Genomic DNA, 12,356 nt, shown 5'->3' on the forward strand with positions numbered 1-12,356 from the left:
GCTCATGCATAGTCATTTAGTGGGTAAAGGGTCTTTGCTGCAGATTGACAAACTAAAGAGTAGCAAATCACCTGGACCGGATGGATGGTATGCATCCGAGGAATTCAAAAATGAAATTTCTGATCTATTAGTTAAAATTTGTAACCTATCAATAAAATCATCCATTGTTCCTGAGGACTGGAGAGTGGCCAATGTAACCCCAATATTTAAAAAGGGCTCCAGGGGTGTTCCAGATAACTGTAGACCAATGAGCCTGACTTCAGTGCCGGGAAAAATAGTGGAAACTATTCTAAAGATCAAAGTCATAGAACAAATAGAAAGACATGGTTTAATGGAACACAGTTAACATGGATTTACCCAAGGGAAGACTTGCCTAACAAATCTGCTTCATTTTTTTGAAGGGGTTAATAAACATGTGGATAAAGGTGAACCAGTAGATGTAGTGTATTTGGATTTTCAGAAGGCGTTTGACAACGTCCCTCATGAGAGGCTTCTAAGAAAACTAAAAAGTCATGGGATAGGAGGCAATGTTCTTTCGTGGATTGCAAAGTGGTTAAAAGAGAGGAAACAGAGAGTAAGATTAAATGGTCAATTTTCTCAGTGGAAAAGGGTAAACTGTGGAGTACCTCAGGGATCTGTACTTGGACCTGTGCTTTGCATTATATTTATAAATGATCTGGAAAGGAATAAGACAAGCGAGGTTATCAAATTTGCAGATGATACAAAATTATTCAGAGTAGTTAATTCACAAGCGGATTGTGATACATTACAGGAGGACCTTGCAAGACTGGAAAATTGGGCATCCAGGTGGCAGATGAAATGTAATGTGGACAAGTGCAAGGTGTTGCAAATAGTGAAAAATAACCCTTGCTGTAGTTACACGATGTTAGGTTCCATATAAGGAGCTACCACCCAGGAAAAAGATCTAGGCATCGTAGTGGATAATACTTTGAAATAGTTGGCTCAGTGTGCTGCAGCACTCAAAAAAGCAAACAGAATGTTAGGAATTATTAGGAAGGGAATGGTTAATAAAACGGAAAATGTCATAATGCCTCTGTATCACTCCATGGTGAGACCACACCTTGAATACTGTGTACAATTCTGGTCGCCGCATCTCAAAAAAGATATAGTTGCGATGGAGAAGGTAAAGAGAAGGACAACTAGAATGATAAAGGGAATGGAACAGCTCCCCAGTGAAGAAAGGCTGAAGAGGTTAGGGCTGTTCAGCTTGGAGAAGAGACAGCTGAGGGGGGATATGATAGAGGTCTTTAAGATCATGAGAGGTCTTGAACGAGTAGATGTGAATCGGTTACTTACACTTTCAGATAATAGAAGGGCCAGGGGCATTCCATGAAGTTAGCAAGTAGCACATTTAAGACTAATTGGAGAAAATTCTTTTTCACTCAATGCAAAATTAAGCTCTGGAATTTGTTGCCAGAGGATGTGGTTTGTACAGTTAGTGGATCAAGTTTACTTCGCTAATAGCCACTGCTATTAATTGCATCAGTAGCATGAGATCTTCTTAGTGTTTGGGTAATTGCCAGGTTCTTGTGGCCTGGTTTGGCCGCTGTTGGAAACAGGATGCTGGGTTTGATGGACCCTTGGTCTGACCCAGCATTGCAATTTCTTATGTTCTTATCTCTTCCCCTCTCCCCTTTTCCTCTGGGGGGGGGGGGGGGGGGGGGGGAGTCTAGGCAATAAAATTCTGGACCTGCAGGCTTTAATAGTGGAAGCGGACTTGGACACAGTGGCTGTTACAGAGACTTGGTTCACAGAGTCTCATGATTGGGATACAGCCATCCCAGACTACAACTCGATAAGGACAGAGAGGACAGAGAAGGGGAAGGAGTAGCTCTTTAATGTTAAAAACAATATCCAAATAACTAAAATGCAAGGGATGTATGGTAGGAAAGCAGCATTATGGGCTACCTTAAAAAAAAAAAAAAAGAGGATGGTGCTTCCATTTACATTGGTAGCTCAAACAGACAAACTGTCAGAGATCTGGTTGAAGACATCCAAAAGGTGGGAGAGACATTGCTCATTGGAGATTTTAATCTGCCGGATGTGGATTGGAATATACCTTCTGCGGAACCTGCAAGAAGTAGAGAGATAGTGAATGCCCTTCAAGGGGTTCTGCTTAAACAAATGGTAATGGAGCCCTCACAAGGGAGAATGTGATACTCGATCTAGTGCTCACAAATGGAGATAATGTCTTTAATGTCCAGGTAGGTGCCCACCTGAGCACCAGTGATCATCAGGTGGTATGGTTTAATATTTCAAATAAGCTAGAAAGAAGTCACACAAAGACCCGAGTTTTGAATTTCAAAAATACAGACTTTGTCCAAATGGGGATATGACTGGAGGAAGAACTAGAAGACTGGGAGATAAAGGTGAGGTGGAACAACAGTGGGACAAATTAAAAGGAGCCATTACAAAGGCAACAAATCTATATGTTAGAAAAGTAAACTGTTGCGACTGTTGCTGCCCGACTTCTCCACTAAGCCCACCTTACCGCTTTGGCGACTCCCTCTTTGCCTGTTGGAAGTTTGGCTACCGCGGCATCCTCATGCTGTCGTCCTCCGGTGTCCCCGGACCGGCTAGACACTGCACACCGCCATGTTTCCCCTGAGCCTAAGGGCGCGCGTGCGGCAGTGGCAGTGGCCCGAACCTCAGGGGCGTCCCCCTGAGGTGATGTCATCCTCACCGGATATTTAAGGTCTCTGAAATTGCTAACGTATCTAGTTAGCAAAGGGTTACACTACCTCAGCTACTCTGCCTCCTCGGACTTACCAGGGGTACCCGATCCTCGGGGGCCTCGCTTTCTCTTTGCTTTTCAGATTGCAGTTTGGAACTGGTACTCGCTCGAGGGCCCTCGTTCCTGGACTTGCTACTGAGTACCACTTCCGCCAGGAAGTCATCGCTGCCTACAACATCAGTGAGTTACCTTCTCTCTCTCAGAGCTTTCCCTGGAACCAGGAACTCGCTCCTCGAGGGCCTACTCCATTCCAGCTCCTGGGCTGCTTCCAAGAGATTACTGTGTGAGTGTTACCATCAAGGTTCTGTTCCTGAACTCTGCATACCCTGCCTGCTCACTATATTTAGTTTCTCTACAGCTCAGTAATCCAGGATCGCTGTTCCAGTATCTGAGGGACTACAGCCCAGCCAGGCACTCCAGCTCACTACTGCCACCTCTGGTGGTTCAATATACTGTTTAATAAAAGAACTAGTGTGTGTCTGTCTCCATACTCTGAGCCTGACCAGTGTTCCCTCTCGGGATCTTCCCCCGGGGGCGTGGTCTTGTGCTACCGGCCCAAGGATCCACCCACAACTACCTCAAACACCAACATAAACAAAGGTAAGAGGAAAAAGAAACCAATCTACTTCTCAAAGGAGGTGGCTGAAAAAATAAAGGCAAAAATAACAGCATTCAAGAAGAATTAAGAATCCAAAAAAGATTAACAGAGGGAAGACTACCTGGTGAAACTGAGGGAGAGAAAGAGAGAAATCAGGAACGCAAAAGGTCAAGTGGAAAAAAGGATTGCCAAAGAGGTAAAGTGAGGTGACAAAACATTTTTTAGATAGAATTTTCAGATCTGTTTTTAAAAAACTTTTGCTGGCTTTTAAAACATTACCTGGCTTGGGACCACAGGAATTAAAAGGCCAAATTCAGTGGTGTATCAGTGGGAGGGAACAAAGATCAAATCAAAAATCATAGCTGCAGTTACCACAATTATATGCTTTTAGAAAAATCTGGTTACAAAAAAGACCTTTTACTACAGCAATTCTGAAGTTATGGAATGAGCTTCCTGGGGGGCTGCAAAGAACGAGATCCTTTGAAATTTCGAAGAAGGCTGAAAATGTGGCTGATGAGCAACAGCAGTAATTAAAGTGTAAGCAAGGGCTATAACAGATTGAGCAGTAGCAATAAAAGTATATTGAAGGGGTTCAGCTAGGTTGTTAGGCGAGGTACACAGCAGACACACAACATTTTTATTATATGTGCAAATGTTCTGATATGTTTTGTTTTTATTTTAGCTTTTGTGTATTTTATTTCATTTCATTTACTAAAATGTATTAATCTTACACAAAATGGTCTAAGCGATTTACAATATTATATTGATTGTACCTCGCTTTGAGCGATTCTTAGTTGGAAAGAATAATTCATACATGTCTTTAAATAAATAAACAAATAAATACATATCAGAGAACAAAGGGAGGCCAGAAGTAGTACAGTGAAATTGAAAAGTGATGAGGAACAATGTATGGAGAGAAACAAAAATGGCAGAAATATTAAAAAATACTCAGTTCAGTATGCACGAAAGACGACCCTGGAGAAGGACCATTGCTGGTAGCCAAGTCCATAGATGAACATGGGGTAGACAAAACTCAATTTACAAAAGAGAATGTATGAGAATGGCTAGGCAAACAAAGTGGACAAGGCCATGGGGCCAGATGAAGTATCTCCCAGGAGAAGAGCGATAGTGGTTCCACTTCACTAGAGTAGTAGTAGAGAGGAGGCTTGAAATTAAAGTTGGTTAGCCTCACCTCAATGATGGGAAAATTAATGGAGATGCTGCTGAAAGAAAGGATAGTGAACTATCTACAATCAGGTGGGATGCTGAATCTGAGGTACCATGGATTTACCAGGGGAAGTCCTGTCAGACAAATCTGATGTATTTGTTTGATTTGGTGACTAGAGAGTTGGATTGAGGCAGAATACTTGATGTGATCTACTTTGATTTCAGCAAAGCTTCTGATAGGGTCCCACCATAGGCGGCTTGTGAATAAAATGAGAAACTTGGGAGTGAGTGCCAAGGTGGAGGCATGGATACTGCGTGTATTGATAAATGGAACCTACTCTGAAGACAAAACCGTGTTAAACAAAGTATTATAGGGATCAGTATTGATACTGAGTGGAGGAGTAGCCTAGTGGTTAGAGCAATGGGCTCTTGAGAAACCCTTATGCATTTTATCCAGGGCTCCACTGACTTATATGGTTACTAAAGCATGGGGAAAGCAAAAGAACTGTCAAAGGATCGGCCGGCAAAAACAGTTCAACTTTATAAATCAGGAAAAGGATATAAAAAGATAGCTAAAGATTTGAAAATGCCAACCAGTACTGTTCAAACTCTAATCAGGAAAGTGGAAGATTATGGGTTCGGTTACTACAAAGCCAGACCAAGAAAGATTTCAGACACAACTAATCGGAGAAAATTCTTTTTCACTCAACACCCTGCCGCGCTGAGGGAGAAAGGATCTGCCGAGGGCTGCTGCGCCAGAGAGAGCCTCCCAGGCTCCCGGCGACAAGAGGATTTTTGCTCTGCAGCGTTCCCCAAAGGTCCCCCCCCCCGGGGGCATCAGGAACAGAGACTACTGTGCAAGAGCCACGCATGTGTGGCTCCACACGCCGAACAGGCCATGTGGAGACGGGCAAGCATCGGGCAGGCCAGAGGAAGTAGAAGCAGCAGACCGAGGGCAGTAACAATGCCGAGAAGGGAGGAGAGAGCAGAGCCGCCAAAAACCAAAGCAACGGAGCCGTGACCACGAGTGGGTGGCACCACCACCCTGCGTACCAGCCCTAACAAAAAACAATGACCCTGTTGGTCTTTGTGTTTTTTGGTTTTTTAAAAGAGAAAAAAGGAAAGCTTTACTTCCCTGACAAATGGCAGCAGGCTCTGTGAATCCTCCACAGGGCAAGTGAACCGGGACCTCCGGCTGTCAGCCCTGATCAGCAGTCAACAGAAATGAGCTAAGAAAGGGTCCCCAACCCCATGCTTGTCTGCCTCGAATACCAGAGGCGATAGTCCCGCCAGGACCTAACTATCCCCTAGGAGGCCAGGACAAACTGCAGAGACCTCTCCTTCAATTTTTTTTTTTTTTTAAGTCTAAGACTGCAGGCCTTGCACCTCCATCATCTGCTAGAGACAAAGAAATACTGAGGGACTGCAGGTGGCACCTCGTGTTAAGTGGCAGTGTCTCTGTCTCCATCTGCTGGAGGGGAGGCAAAACCCAGGAGTCTGGGCTGATCTAAGTGCATACTGGGAATTTGCATTCATCAGCCAGGAAGCTGCGCATGGGGCACACTTGGACTTTCCAACATGACAATGATCTGAAACATAAGGCCAAATTGACCCTTCAGCGGTTGCAGCAGAAGAAAGTGAAGGTTCTGGAGTAGCCATCACAGTCTCCTGATCTCAACATTGTTGAACCACTTTGGGGAGAACTCAAACATACAGTTCATGTTAAGACAACCAAAGAATTTATAGGATCTGAAGGCTTTTTGCCAAGAGGATTGGGCAACTTTACCACTTGACAAAATAAAGAGCCTCATTCACAACTATCACAAAAGACTGCAAGCCATCACTGATACAAAAGGGAGCAATGCAGATTTTAAGAACTAAGGGTATGTAAACTTTTGAAAAGGACCATTTTATTATGTCCTTTATTGCTATGGTTTGTTTAATGATTATGCTATTTGGTGATGCATACAATAGTTTAATTTGAAACATATTAAAAATAACAGACTTTTTCTTGTGTGATTTTCTTAAAATGCTATGCATCTTACAAATTCTGCCAGGGGTATGTAAACTTATGAGCTCAACCGTATGCCGATGACATACAATTTCACACTGAGATGGCCTCCTCTGGGAATGATACCTCCTAACTGGTTTCCTGCTGTGTATCTATTGTACATCAATGGCTAATACATAATAAACTGGCCTTAAAAACATTTCAAAGTATGAAATTCTAGTTCTACACCATAGCATTTCTAGTTGTCCTAGTCAATCGATTCAAATTGAAAATACTGTTTTACAAGTGTTTTCTTGCGTGAACCAGTCTTGGGTTTCAGCTTAACACCAGTTTAACTTTTACCAATTAAATCAAGTTAGTTGAATGCTCTGGATCCATAAGTTATGTGTCTTATGTAACCTTAAAAGGAAAATTAGTTTCTTACCTGATAATTTTCGTTCCTGTAGTACCACGGATCAGTCCAGACTCCGGGGTTTTGCCCCCCCCCTCCGCAGAAGGAGACAGAGCAGTTAACAAAACTCCGCCTTATATAGGATGGTGCCACCTATAGTCCGGCAGTATTACTCAATGTCAAAGCAGAATGGCTCTCCAAAACCGCCTTAACTATGTACAATAACACTTTAACAAGACCAAAGAAAATAACAGGTCCACTGCACCCTACTGGGGACGGAACCCATAGAACCACTCAAGCTCAGATAATTCAAATCCTTGAGTCCGGAACGAAAATTATCAGGTAAGAAACTAATTTTCCTTTCCCTGTACGTACCCGGATCAGTCCAGACTCCTGGGTTGTACCAGAGCTGCCTTACCTGGGATGGGATTCGGAGAGGCCCGCTCGAAGCACTCCTTCTCGAAATCCTCCTGAACCTGGTGCTTGGACATCCAGTCGGTAATGCCTCACAAATGTATGCAAAGATTTCCATGTAGCCAGCCTGCAAATCTCCTGCAGTGAGACTATCTGGCACTCTGCCCAAGAAGCCGCTTGCAAACGAGTAGAGTGGGCACGAAGACCAACCGGAAGAGATCTACCCTGAAGCAGATAGGCGGAGCCGATAGCCTCCTTCAGCCATCTGTCCTCGTTTTAGGCCGCTCCACAAGACAAACAGATGGTCCAACACACGAAAACCATTTTTTAACCTCTAGATACCACATAAATACTCTGCAAACGTCCAGTTTCCGCAAATCCCTAGACAAGGGATCCGATCGGTGTAAGTCCGCGAAGGCCAGGAGCTCCATGGATTAGTTGACAGGAAAGGAAGAAACCACTTTTGCCAGAAAGGAAGGCACTGTCCTTAAAGAAACACCCGAATCCGAAATCCTCAAAAATGGTTCTCTACAAGAAAGAGCTTGGAGCTCCGACACTCTTCGAGCTGATGTAATGGCTACCAGAAAGATTACCTTCAAGGTAAGGTCCTTCAGAGTTGCCCTTTACAAAGGCTTAAAGAGTGCCGAGCAAAGCACTGTGAGAACTAAATCCAGACTCCAAGAAGGACAAGGATGCTTCACCGGAGGACGCAAATGCTTCGCCCCCCAGAGGAAACGAACCACATCAGGATGCGCCGCTAATGCTACTCTTTGAATGGTACCACGCAAACAAACGAGCTGCCACCTGCACCCTCAAGAGTTACACGACAGGCCCTTGGCCAGACCATTTTGAAGAAAGCCCAGAATATCAGACACCGAGGCCCAGGTAGGCACCACGACTCAAAAATCTTCCACATTCTAACATATGCAAGGTTGGTGGATGTCTTATGCGAGCACAGAAGCGTAGCTACAACTGCAGGGGTGGGGGGGGGGAATAGCCTTTATGACTTAAGTGTTGCCTTTCAAAAGCCATGCCACTAGACAGAAGCGATCTACTTCTTCCAAACAAATGGGCCCTTGATGCAGCAGGTCCGGAAGAACCAGGAACCGCAGCAGCCCCTCCATCATCAAATTGAGGAGGTCCGCAAACCAAGGACGTCTCAGCCATTCCGGGGCTACCAGAATTACCTCCGCTGGGTGAATCTCTATTCGCCTGAGCACTTTGCCGATCAATGGCCAAGGCAGGAATACCTACAGCAGAACCTCGGTGGGCCAGGGCAGCACCAGGGCAACCACCCCTTCTTCTCCTCTCTCTCTGCGACGGCCGTAAAAACGCGGAGCTTTGGCATTCCGAAATGTCACCATGAGGTCCATGCTGGGTCTGCCCCACGCATCGCATAGGAGCTGAAAGGCTGCGTCCGCCAATTCCCATTCCCCAGGATCTAATCTGTGTCGGCTGAGAAAGTCTGCCTGTACGTTGTCCATGCCGGCAATGTGAGGCACCTCTTTGCTGACTAAATGGTACTCTGCCCAACTGATTAGCTGACTAGCTTCCACCGCCACTGGTTGACTCCTGGTTCCTCCTTGGCGATTTATATATGCTACTGTGATCGCATTGTCCGAAAGAATTCTGATCGACCTCCCTGGAGGAGAGGACGGAACACTTGCAACGCTAACCACACCGCTCAAGTCTCCAGACGATTGATCAACCACTGTGACTCGTCGGGAGACCATAATCCCTGTACCGATTTCCCCCGGCATACCGCCCCCCCCCCCCCAACCAGAGAGACTGGCATCCGTGGTGACCACTGTCCAGTCGGGCACCTCCAGGGGGATTCCACGGGATAGACTGTCCGCAACCAGCCACTAATCGAGACTGGACTGCGCTGCCTCCATAAGTGAAAGAGGAAGATGAAACAGTTCGGAGACTGGGTTCCATCTGGAAAGTAGCGCGGACTGCAAAGGCCGCATATGCACAAAGGCCCAGGGTACCAGTTCCAAGGTGGAAGTCATCGAGCCAAGAACCTGCAAGTAATCCCAGACCCTTGGAGGATGCCTGAGTAATAAACCTCTCACTTGACCTTGCAGCTTGGCAACGCTTTCTGTGGTAAGAAATACTCGGCCCTGCTGAGTGTCAAATAGAGCCACCAAATATTCGAAGGACTGAAAGGGCACGAGCCTGCTCTTGGAGAAATTGACCACTCAGCTGAGAGACTGAAGGAGCTGGAGCACCCTGTGAATCGCCACCCCGGCAAGCGATTCAGACTTCGCTCGAATCAGCCAGTCGTCCAGATAGGGATGCATCAGAAGTCCTTCCCTCCGGAGATGGGCTGCCACCATCACCATCACTTTGGTGAATGTCCTAGGCACGGTGGCGTGACCAAAGGGCAGAGCTCAAAACTGAAAGTGCTCACCCAGTATTGAAAAGCGAAGAAACCTCTGGTGATCTGGACGGATTCCTATATGAAGGTTTGCCTCCGTGAGATCTAGAGTCACCAGAAACTCTCCCTTTTGCACCGAGGCAATGACTGACCGGAGCATTTCCATGCGAAAACGAGGCTCTCAGAGGCATCTGTTTACTCTTTTGAGGTCCAGAATGGGTCAAAAGGATCCCTCTTTCTTTGGCACTACAAAGTAAATGGAATAACGACCCTTCCCTTCTTGCCTCCTGAGGCACTGGAACGATGGCCCCAAGCTGCAGAAGATGCTGCCAGGTGTCCTGGACCAATCTTTGCTTGGTTGCGTAACCGCAGGGAGAGATGAGAAACCGGTCCCAAGGGCGCCATGCAAAATCTAAAGCGTAGCCTTGTCTTATCACGGACATCACCCACTGGTCCGTTGTTACCTTGGCCCATTCCTCGAGAAATAGGGATAGTCTGTCCCCTACCGCAGGCACCGAAGAATGGACCGGTGCCCCTTCATTGTGAAGACTTGGCCCCCCCGAAGTAGACTGGGCGTTCCTGGCTCTGCCGAATCTTCGGCCACGAAAGGACTGGGACCAGGACTGTTGCCTAGTTGGTGCTTGTTGAAAAGAAGAGCTGGGCGCTCTAGCTGGTCGAAACCGCCGATTTCCTCTGAATCTAGCCCGGAACGAGAAGGCACTTCAGGACTTAGGTCTGTCCTTTGGTAACCAATGCACCTTATTCTCTCCCAGAGATTGAATATCTTCCAAATCCTTTCCAAAAAGCAATTTAGCCTTGAAGGGCAAAGATCCCAGCTGCGCCTTGGAGGACACGTCCACCGATCAATTTCGTAACCACAGGAGCCAACGAGCGAGCTGAGACCGCTGACACCATGGATCTCGCCGACGTTCGCAATAGATCGTGAAGTGTATCAGCACTGTATGCCATCAAAGCTTCTAGACGGCCTGCTTGGGCAGCCTCCTCGTCCGAGAAACCAGCGTTGGCCCATAACTGCTGAACCCAGTGGAGGCCTCGCAAGGCAAAATTGCTGCACATTGCTGCCCGCACTCCTAGTGCTGAAACCTCAAATATCCTTTTAAGCTGCAACTCTAACTTCCTGTCTTGCAGGTCTTTGAGCGCCGTTGCCCCTGTAACTGGGATCGTGGTCTTCTTAGTGACAGTGGATACCGCCGCGTCTACCTTGGGCACTCGCAGCAGTTCCAAAGCATCCTCCAGCAGAGGATATAGCTTATCCATGGCTTTGCTCACCTTCAAACCTAAATCCGGTGTATTCCATTCCCGGAACAGCAAGTCTGTAGCCGAGAAATGAAATGGGAAGGAAGTAGCAGGGCCTCTCAGACCCAGCAACACAGGATCCACAGCTCCCAGTTTGGATTCCACGGGTGGACCTTCAGTGCCCAGCTCAGCTAGAATAGAAGGAATAATAGGTCCCAAGTCCTCCTTCCTAAATAGGTGGACCACCTTAGGGTTGTCACCTTCCGAAACATAAGAACCCGTTGCCGAGCTCTGCTGTAGTACATTAGGGTCCGCATCCACCCCTGCAGGGGCTTGGACTGAAGGTCTGGGTCCCCAAAGTCAGTATCTTGTCCGGAGGTATCTGAGTCCATCTGAGGGACCCCTGTCCGGAGAGGACGCTTAGGTCTTGATGGCCAGCACCCCCCCCCCCCCCCCCCCCCCGAGATCTGGAGTATTTCTTGGAAGTAGGCTTGGACCCCAGAGAGGCGGATTTTAAGCAAGCCTGCTGCTTCCCTGACTTTCTCGCTTTGTAAGCCTTATGAAGCAACAACACAAACTGTGACAAGAAAGAAGAGGAGTCCGAAGCCCCCTCGGGGCTATCCTCCGTTGCAGGCGAATCAGGTTGCAAAGGTTCCCTTTTGTCAGGAAACCTTTGCTGAGGAGACAGAGGAGGCGGTAAAATCCCCTCCCCCATCACAGCACGAGTCGCCGATCTAAATGACTGTAAAATGGCCTCTGTTCCCACACTGAGCAGGAACAGATCGGCCCCAGCTTGACCAGCAGCAGCTGTACCCGCAGGTACTCAGGCAGTTAGTTTTCACTGGTTTTTATTATTTTAGCAGCTTTCGCAGCTCCAGAGGATCCCTCCCCCTCAACAGGCACACCGAGCAGAGGCCCTCCCGAGAAAGGCAGGTTCAGCACGATGAGGATCGCATCGGGAAAGAAAGGAAATCACACTGACAACCAGAAAATCTAAAAATAGCGTACCCCCCCGCTCCCAAATGCGCCGAGACAAGGAAGAAAGGGAGAGATGCCATCACACTGCAAGCCAAATAAAACTTTTTTTTTTCCAAAAGTTGCCCGGCAGTGGTCCAAGGTGCTGATCCCGTAGGGTGGAGTGAACTGGGCTCCCCAGTGTTGCACCCAGAGCTACCAACAAGAGATGATAGGGTCCTCGACCCTCTGATGCAGCTGCCTCAACTCCAGTGGAGGATGGCCCTCTCAGGACCTCACAACCCCCTGGGAGGCTGAAGATACCACTGCTGCTGCCAAAGTATTCTAATATTTTTCTTTTTTTCCTGTAAGCCAAATTAAATAAGAAAACCAATAGTCCCCCTAACTCGGACTACTCCCAGAACAAAC

Source organism: Rhinatrema bivittatum, chromosome 2 (genome assembly GCF_901001135.1).
Source record: "Rhinatrema bivittatum chromosome 2, aRhiBiv1.1, whole genome shotgun sequence".
In the NCBI taxonomy this organism is placed as follows: Eukaryota; Metazoa; Chordata; class Amphibia; order Gymnophiona; family Rhinatrematidae; genus Rhinatrema; species Rhinatrema bivittatum.